Genomic DNA, 9,475 nt, shown 5'->3' with positions numbered 1-9,475 from the left:
ATGGTAAAGAATTTGCTACACTCAGAGCAACAAAGAGCTGTTTGTGCATAGACTGTAAGGGTGGCATCTGTGTCGCACTGGAGCCCTGAGCAGAGCCCTGAACAGCGAGCTTATCTCTTGGCCCCTGAAGTGGCACGCAGTAACAAAGCCTCATAGCAAATGCTACTGTCCACATCTCAGTGGATTCCCAGTACCACTATTTTCTGAAACAGCAAGGACTCAGCACTTTCAAAGATAAAACTCAATTACATGAAAACGAGTCCCTCTTTTTTTTTTCTAGTTTCTATTTAAAGAGAGCTGCTGGTCTATTTACAGTGTCCTTCTATTCCTTTCATATTGCCTCATATTCCACGGCAATCAGTTTTTTGTCTGAGTACGGGGAGCAGAGGACTTGGGAGCACCGTTGGTTATCCAAAGTTGTGGTGCTCTCACGTTGGCTGAGTCTTTAGACTTTTATTTTGAAAAAAAAAAGATGCATTATTAGATTTAATCATGTTGGCAATAAATTTGTATTTAAGGTTGACTGTTGTAGACTAAAGATGGCTGTAAATGTTTGACATTTCACCTATGGAGCAGTGGGTTCTAGTTCTTTCATCTGTCTGTTGGTGTATGACACTGAGACCACTAGCATGCCGTGGAAGTGATGCTATGCTAGTTCTGACCTGAGAAGAATTAGCAGCTGCCTTCCTACTTGGCCGGGTGGAACATTGCAGCTCCATGCTAGAAGCGTGGCCACTTCAGTGTCGCTGTTCTAGAAGACACACAAGCCATAGAGTACACGAGAGAGAGAGAGAAAGAGAGAGAGAGAGAGAGAGAGAGAGAGAGAGAGAGAGAGAGAGAGAGACAAGACAAGACAAGACACACGTGGCATCTGATGGGACAGTGAAGAAGACACTCCAGAATCTCAGAAATGAATCTTACAATCCAGGCTCCTAGGGCCCGCATCCAGGGCATAAATCAGCCAGTTAAATTCTTGCTTTACTAAACATGAGCAAAATAAAATGATTACCATTGAAGTTTGGGGTAGTTCTTCCCCAGTAAGAACTAATAGGTAACTCTCAGAAACTTCTCAGGAATGGTTTGAACAAAACATTCATTCTTAGGCTGTCAGAGATGAAAGGTCTCACGAAACCCAGCAGCTCTATAAACTTGATTTTAACAAAAAGTGAAATCCAGCAATGTAGCAATGCTGAATTCATAGTCCCTTAGTCCTTGAACTACAGCATTAACCATGGTTTTAATGGCCTTGTGACTTTACCAGATAAGAAAACTTATTGGCCTTCAAGTTTCTTGTTATTATTGCCAATAATTACAACCGGTGTCTTTCATCTCTGGTCACCCCCTAGTCCTGGGACTTGGATCTTCCTTTATCCTTCCACCACCTCACATACATAGAGTTATTCAAACTCTAATGTAGAGAAGGCACAAGGACAATGTGATTTATATTCTCAGGTTTCCTCCCTTCAGGAGAAGTGCCTGAGCTCTTCCCCTGGGAGCCGAGAACAGCAGGCTTGGGTTGGCTCCTGTGTTGCTTGGCTTTTAACTGGGCACTGGGGTCCCTCTGACACACCTCACCGTACATACAGCTGTTTGCACCCAGGGGACCAAGCTCTGGCTTCCTCTGTTCAGGCATGAGTAGTTTCTAGGCTGAGTGTTCTAAGCAGACCTTGGCCACAGGCCTTTTCATTCAACAGGGAAGGGGCAACCCCCAGGCTGGTCAGCTGTTTCTGATTTCCCTTGTTTTAAACTGCTCTGGATGAGGAAACCCTTGGAGTGGAGGAAATTTTCATGGTGTCCTCCAGTATCTTCTAACTGAGGCCCGGGAACTTGCTCTTCCCTGTATCTGCCCCACCTACTCTTACTCAAGGAAAAGCACATTAGTATTTAGAGACAAATCTGTTTTCTAAAATGGTGCTCACTGTGGTTGTCACTGGACAAATTTCAAAGAGGTTCTCACGGAGGTGAAGAACCTAACCCACTACCCACAGCACGCCAGTCCCATTGAGGAAACAGAATTTTAGGGACTTTTCAGTAAAGGGTATAAAGGGATTTATTAAGCAGAAATTTAAAAGTACACAACCCAGGAAATAGGGTCAAGCCCTCAAGAGAGAGGTGCATTGTTTCCTGGAAGTGGGAACATTCATGCTTCTGTCCAGGGGTGGAACCCCCGAGAAGGGGACCACAGACACAAGCCCTTTTTTTTTTTTTTTTTTTTTTTTTTTTTTTTTTTTATTCTTTTGTTATGATAACATCAGAGTCCTTTTCCCAGAACCAGGGATTGAACTCCGGCCCTTGCACTTGCCAGGGAAACGCTTATTTCACTGAGCCATCTCCCCAGCCCCTCCCACTTTTTGTTTTGAAATAGATGATTTCAATATTCTTGGAATCAATCTGTCCCTTTATCCTACAGTCAAGTTGTTGCTCTTGCTGTTTTAACTAAATGAATTTACGAGCTTTCAGTACTGGGTATGATGGGCCAGGAAGGCAAGAAAACACCTATATGTAGAGCACTGGAGACTTTAATTGTGTCTTGGAAGTTTATAGTCTTTTAAAAAAAGTTTATAGTGTTTTTTAGTGATGATTTTCCTTGTCTCCTTTTTACCTATCTTTATTTCCTTTTATCTTATTAAATGTGAGAAAAATCATTAATGTTTAACCCCAAATGAACGAATAAAATGAATTTTTTTAAGGAAGAAAATCCTAGACCTTAGACCAGAAACTTCAGAGTAGTTTAAAATCCATTTGCGTCACAATAGCATGAAATTTTTGTTAAAAATATTCTAACTCTGCATTCTAGGCCTCTTGAATCACTGTATGGAGGTGGAAATAGAGATTTTCTGCCACTCTCTGGTTGGTTCTTGTACTCACTGAAGTTTGAAAATGATTTCTTTATATTTATATACAAACAAATTTCATAAAACTTTTTTTAGGGATGTCAGTACTAATCTCAAGTCTGATTTATTGCAGCTATTCCTAAGGCCTATACATAGAGTGAGCGCACACACACACAAGCTCACACAGTTTTATATGCCTCTAATAGGAAGGGGGGAGGGGTAGAGGAGGGCTAATTTAAATCTCTGTGTGGCTTTTAGACCTGGAGACTCCCCCCACCTCCCACTTTATCTTCTTCCTTTTAAGATTTCTTATATGCATGAAGCGTTCGCCCTTTGGGTTTTCTGGCCACAAAGGAAATTCCCAGGTGCAAGTGCATTCAGTCCTCGGCCTCAGGAAAGACTCTGATGTGGATCTTTGAAGACTGAGGAACTTAAATATTAAAGGATCAGCAGGTGCCAATAGGGTTAAACTGGAGTCTCAAAGGATAATTTGTTTTCAGCATAAGTATTAATAATACAGCGATCATGGAGCAAATATTTCCTGTGTGTTGAAGGCTCTGGTCACCTCTGGCCTTGCTGTTTTAAGGGATGTCAGGTTGGGTAAGCCAGGCAAGGTGCGGGAAAGCAGCAGCCAGACATACACACCGAGGTGCAGTCCTTTGTTTCCTTTGTCCCTCAACATTTTTGTACTGGGCCTCAGTCTCATTTGATCCTTCGCCCTGAGGAACTTGTGCAAGTAGTTCTATACAGTGGAGACCATAGAACTTAGAAATGACTAAATGAGTGGAATGGCAATGGATACAATGTGTTTTTCATTGCGTAGATACCTGGTAGCCTCGTGTGGCTTGAACACCCTCTTCATGATTTATTTCAAAACTTGACTCAATTCTGCATGAAACACTTGCGTTACAAGCAGTATTACCATGCTATAGTACTAGTTTTATGCTGACTAATATGATTATATCAAGATAAGATTGTGGAGATCTATCCTATGCTAGTTTCAGTATACTAGCAATGTTATTGTGCCATATACTAATAAATATAATAATATTACTATTATCTGGTTAAACTAACACTATCTGGATAATAAAATAGAAACAATAATAAGGACTAACACTTACTGAACGCTTTCCAGGCATTGTTCAGTCTTCCATAAGCACCTTCGCATTAAATACTCACCACTGTTCTGTCAGGCAGGTGTTTCTCATTGGACACATGAAGAAATGAAGTTGGCCGCAGCCAGCAGAGCACCTTGAACCCATAGCAGCAGGTCTCCAATTAGCAGGTCACCCTTCCTTATGCCCTGGCATCCAGATCATGGTCCGTACTTTGGCCGGAGCACTTGATCACAGTCTAGCTTTCTTATAGTAATTGATGAGTTGCCAGCTCCCAGAGAGCAGGATCAGTTTATCTTAGAAAGCTGCCAAACCCTAACCCCATGCACCGAACACACAGATAAATGTCATTCAAATGCCTGTCAGAAGCAGTTAGATTCCTTGTTGCACGCAGGGTCCGGCTTGCTCGCGAGAGCGGCAGCTCGCACTCTCCTGCTAGTGGTTCCAGGATCACGTGGCTTACTCGAGGCTTGCTTCTAGTGATAGGGCCGGTAATTGTGGGTAGCTTTCATGCTTGTTTTATCCAGTGAGGCCACCACGTCCATTACTCCTTACTCTTCAGTGTTTCAGTCAGACTCCAGCTGAGTTCCAATAAACCATCTAGTGATAATTGGAATAGAGACTCTTAAGTGCTTATCATAGGCCACGATCTATGATAAATTCATTGCAAAAAAAAATCTCATAACCCCTAGCATGCTCCTTTTTAGTAGGTATTATCTTCTTTCTATAGATGGAATTTGAATAGCTTACCCAAAGACACCCAAGTAACAAATACAAAAGCTTGGATTGGAAAATCAGTTTGACTTGAAGTTTGTGCCTTGCATCATTCTATTTTTCATTTTTCTAAATAAATTACATTTTCCTCTTTCATCTTTGTTCCTTCCAAAAATATTTACAACTATTTCCTTTGCACTAAGCTATAGTAGGTGAATAATACAAAGATAAACGAGCAAGATATGATCCTCTCCTTAGTAAGGCATTGGAGGGAATCAGAAGAGAAAATAAGTATGAGGTGGTGAATGCTGTGGTAAAATACGCTGTGCTGTGGACACAGATGTCCCAGCAGCAGGGCCCTGCACTCAGCTCTTCACTGCAGCTGAACTCTCACAGCGCTGCTCTCAGCTGCGTGTCACAGCCCCTGTGGTACGTGTCTTAGTTACTTTTCTCACTGATGAGACCAAATACCCAGCATCCACAAGTTAAAGGAGGAAAAGTTTATTTAGCTCCCAGTCTGTAGAGGTTTCAGCCCATAATTGGCTGGCTCCAAGGCAGGGTGGTTGGCAGACAGACCTCAAAGAGGAGAAACAGTTCATGGCACACAGAAGGGAACAAAGCAACAAGGGACAGCTCTTTCTGCCCCCTTTATCTTATCCTTTCCCTTTAATCCCACCCCCCAGGTTGGTAGCACTCACACCTTTAACCCTGGTGCCCTTGATCCTAGCATGGCACCATGAATCAACCCCAGCATCACACACTCTAGATCCAGCCACTTCTGGAAGAGCCCCACCTATGACCGGCCACATGAGGCTTTGGGGACATTGAGACACAAGCCATGACAGTATGTGAGGACCCTGAGTTTCAGGGAGGTCAGAACCCTTGCTCAGGTCATACAGATGACTGTGGCAAGGCTGCTATTTAAACCCTGTCTATAAAACCCAAGGCTTTTGCTTTCCTTATTAAACCAGGTCACCCACGACTAAGATGAAGTCAACTAAAATGGGCTGGCTGCCTTTCTCTGAGGCGAATAGTGAATGTGCTCATAACTGAAATGAAATTGATTTTCTCCTAGTCCAACTATCACTTCTCCACATACAGTACTTTGAGGAAAATAGTCCCAAATTCCCATGGTTCAATGTGTCTTCCTATTCAGGACTCAGAAAACACCTTAAAATAATCAGTGGACTCATCTAGTTATTTCAAGTTCAGCTGCAATGGGGTTTACTTCAGTTCATTTTCCTTTAGTGTTAAACCCACCCCACCTTGGATTAACTACAAGAATTAATCAGTCACTTGATTTTAGGCTGTGATGATTTAATCAAAAGCTAGGGCTAAGTACTGAAACAAATACAAAGAGGCTAAGGTACCCAAAATCAAACTCAAGGACATGAGGTTCCTAGTAGCATTTATATTGTATTCACTTGTTAGAAGCTTTGGGAGCATTTAACTTCTTTCTAGTTTTCTGGGTTTCTTTTCTTTCTTTGGTTTTTTCTTTTAATAAAACATCATATCATGGGATAGTTTTCAGAGAAGGTATAAGCCATCCTCTGTCTAATAATCCCAGGCATACCCCGGGAAAGGAGTTGAGGAGGGCTCTGAAGCAATATTCTCTTGAAATTTTCACTTCTTGAAATGCCATTTTCAGATGCTCCAAAGTGCTTTTGACCTCCACTGGAACAATCAACAGAACAACAGGGTCCATAAATCTGATGCTTCTCCATCAAAACCAGCTTCTCAGCTGTAGGAGAGACCTGCTTGTGTTTCCAGAGCCCTGGGCCTCAGTCACGGTTTTAGTTCCTCTCGTGCTCTTGAAGGCTAAGGTTGTCTTGGCTTCCGGGAGTCCAGACAAGCTTCCAGACAGTTGCTGCTGAAGCTCCACCTGTGGGCTCCCACGGCCCGGTGACATCTCAGCGTTCCCAGGATGCTCCCACATCTAAGCAGTGCCCTGCACTTTGGGGGACTGTGACTACATTTTTGTTTTAAAAGCTGTTCTCGTCAAAGACATTTGAACAGGAGACAACTAATTTCCTACATCATATGTGGATTTCCAGAACAAAGCCAGAAGGACTAATAACAATCTCTGTTGACTACACAAAGATGTTCCCCACATTTGCCCAGGGCCAGAATTTTATCTCTTTCAATGAAATAAAAATAAAACCCCAGAGGACTGGTGGTATTAAAGGAGGAATATTTAATTAATCAAGTGTTTTTGAAATCATCTTTTTGAGTTTTGGTTTAACACTGAACAGTAAAAGGTCCTGACTGGCACAGACCCTAATTACCTGAAAATAAAATTTAAACAATACAACAAAAAAAATGCAGTTTTTATCTGCTCGCTCCCCAACTCCATCCCACCCACAATTTTCTCATTTAAGTTTGGCACTAGTTACCTGCTGTGGTAGGAGGTTAACACTTGCTTAAGTAAGTGTCATTTTCAACCATCCAGAATTTCAAGCAGGTCTACTCTCAGAAGAACTGAGCCATCCTTCATCTTTTTTTCAACTCAGTAAAAGTACCTTTTAAGAAGGCCTTAATCTTTTTTTTTTTTTTTGCCTTAATCTTCTGTGTAAGAAAAAGATGACCCTGAGTGAGACCAATCATAGTATTTTTGTGTGAAATATGATAGGTTCTGAAGAAGTTATACAAAAGACTGGTTAGCCTTGCATGACACAAATAAGAAAGATAAGGGACCATCTTACAAGTAAAAGGTGGCTAACAGGCTGGATAGAACCCATAGACATGTTTTTTAAGCCTACATAGGAGTTTCATGAAATCTAGTTATTTCTAACACTACAAAATGGGGAAATTATCTAAAAGAAAACATAAGGGGCTTCTATCTTTATGTCTTTGTGATGCACAAAAATTTCTCACATAAAACATCAAAATCATGATTCATAAAAGAGAAAAAAGATCAGTTGAATTCAAGCAAAATTTAAAACTTACATTTGTGAAAATGTACATTGTAAAGATTTCTGAATATTGCATATATACTAGAGGATAAGGTTTATAGCAGGCCCCATACTTCTGGGAGGCTAAGTCAGGAGGATGGTGAGTTTGAGCCCTGAACAATTTAGCCAGACCCTATCTTCAAAATAAAAAATAAGAAAGGGACAGGGATGTAGCGCAGTGCCAAGGGCCTGGCTTCAGGCCTCTCACAAGTGGGCCCCTAGGCTCACATTGTTGGTGCTGGAAGTACACATCTGATGGCAAGAAAGAGAACTCAAGCAAGCCAGGTTTGAAGTGTACTTTTGTAGAAGGCGGGAGCGCACTCAGACATGAGGCCGCAGATGGGAAGTGGGGATTTTAAGCCCTCACACATGGGAATCAGCTATCCTTTAAGTCATTGGCTGAATATAGAGACTTACAATCTATCTTGGCTGGCTAGCTGTAAGCATGAGGGAAGGATCTGAAGGGTTGCTGAGGGGAAGGAGGAGTGGGAGAGGAAAGGGCGACGGGAACAGAAAGTCCTTATCTACTGATAAGCTGTCTTGCTTGGTAGCTAAGTTTCCAGAATTTAAACTGAGCAATCATTTCCCATAATTTCAGTGTGTTTCAGAGGAGCTGCCTAGAGTGGGCTGCAGTCTAAAATGGAGTTGCTTCTGTTCATGTCTTTGATAGAGAAGATAGGGCCGACGTTTCTCACAAATCCATGGCACCCAAAACAAGCATAGAGACAAAAACTGTTCAAACTTAGTAATCGAAAAAATAAGGGAAGATTTAAATAAACACTTCAGCTAGGAAAATACACAAACAACAAACAAACACATAAAAAGACATTCATCTAAACTGATCATTGGGGAGTGCAAATTAAAAACACAATGAAGTACTTCTGCTCCACTATTTGCATGGCTTATCTTTCAAAGACCAGCCACCCCAAATGTTAGCAAGCGCCAGAGCAAGTGGAGCTCTCCTACACCTCTGGAGTGCATGGGCAGTGACACAGCCAATCTGGATACAGGTTGGCAGTTTTTGAAAGTTCAGGTATTATTGCATGATGTAGCCATGCTGATGCTAGGTATTTATTTAACAAAATGCAAAGAATATGTCCAAATATTTAACTGCCAAATACTTTGAAACTTTTTTTTTGGTATCCTCAAACTAGAAACAAAGCAAATGTCTATTAGCAGTTGAACAGATATGTAGATTGTGGTGTATACAAATACAGTAACACAATGCTACTTGTCAATAAAAAAGGAATGAACTATGCAGACACACAATAAAATGAATGAGTTTAAAAATAATTATGTTGAATGCATCAAGAGACTAGAAAGAATGCATGTGATATGATCCCATGTATATGAAATTGTATAAAAAAGTAAACATTTCTATAATGATACGTACTTAGCTGGAAATGCAGATAAGCACAGAAAACATGTATTATAAAGGAACGTGAAGAAACTCTTGAATGATGAATCTGTTTGTAATCTGTGCTGGCTGATTTTATATATACGTGTGTGTGTATAAAATATGTATTGTAAATAAAAATATCAAGTTGGCTATTTAGTATATGTGCTGCTGAAGCACAAGATGACATTTTAAATATGTACAGTTTATTGCATGTCAATTATATTCAAAGAACTCTATTAAAATGAGTTACATTCCTCGACAGTGTCCCAAATTTTCTGATCAAGGAGATTATGGGGCCAAAGAGGAAAGTGATCAATGATGTAGAGTGTGCCTAAGGAGAGTCACTTGGAGAGAAAACATTGTCTCAGGCTTTCACAGAGAGCACATTGGCCAAGCAATGGCCGTGACTCATCCACATGGCTGACACTGACAAACAATCCGAGGTACAGGATCTCAGGACAA

Source organism: Octodon degus, unplaced genomic scaffold, assembly GCF_000260255.1.
Source record: "Octodon degus isolate 3935 unplaced genomic scaffold, OctDeg1.0 scaffold00046, whole genome shotgun sequence".
Classification (NCBI taxonomy): domain Eukaryota; kingdom Metazoa; phylum Chordata; class Mammalia; order Rodentia; family Octodontidae; genus Octodon; species Octodon degus.
The sequence above is the reverse complement of the archived record's forward strand: the minus strand, read 5'-3'. Positions refer to the sequence as shown.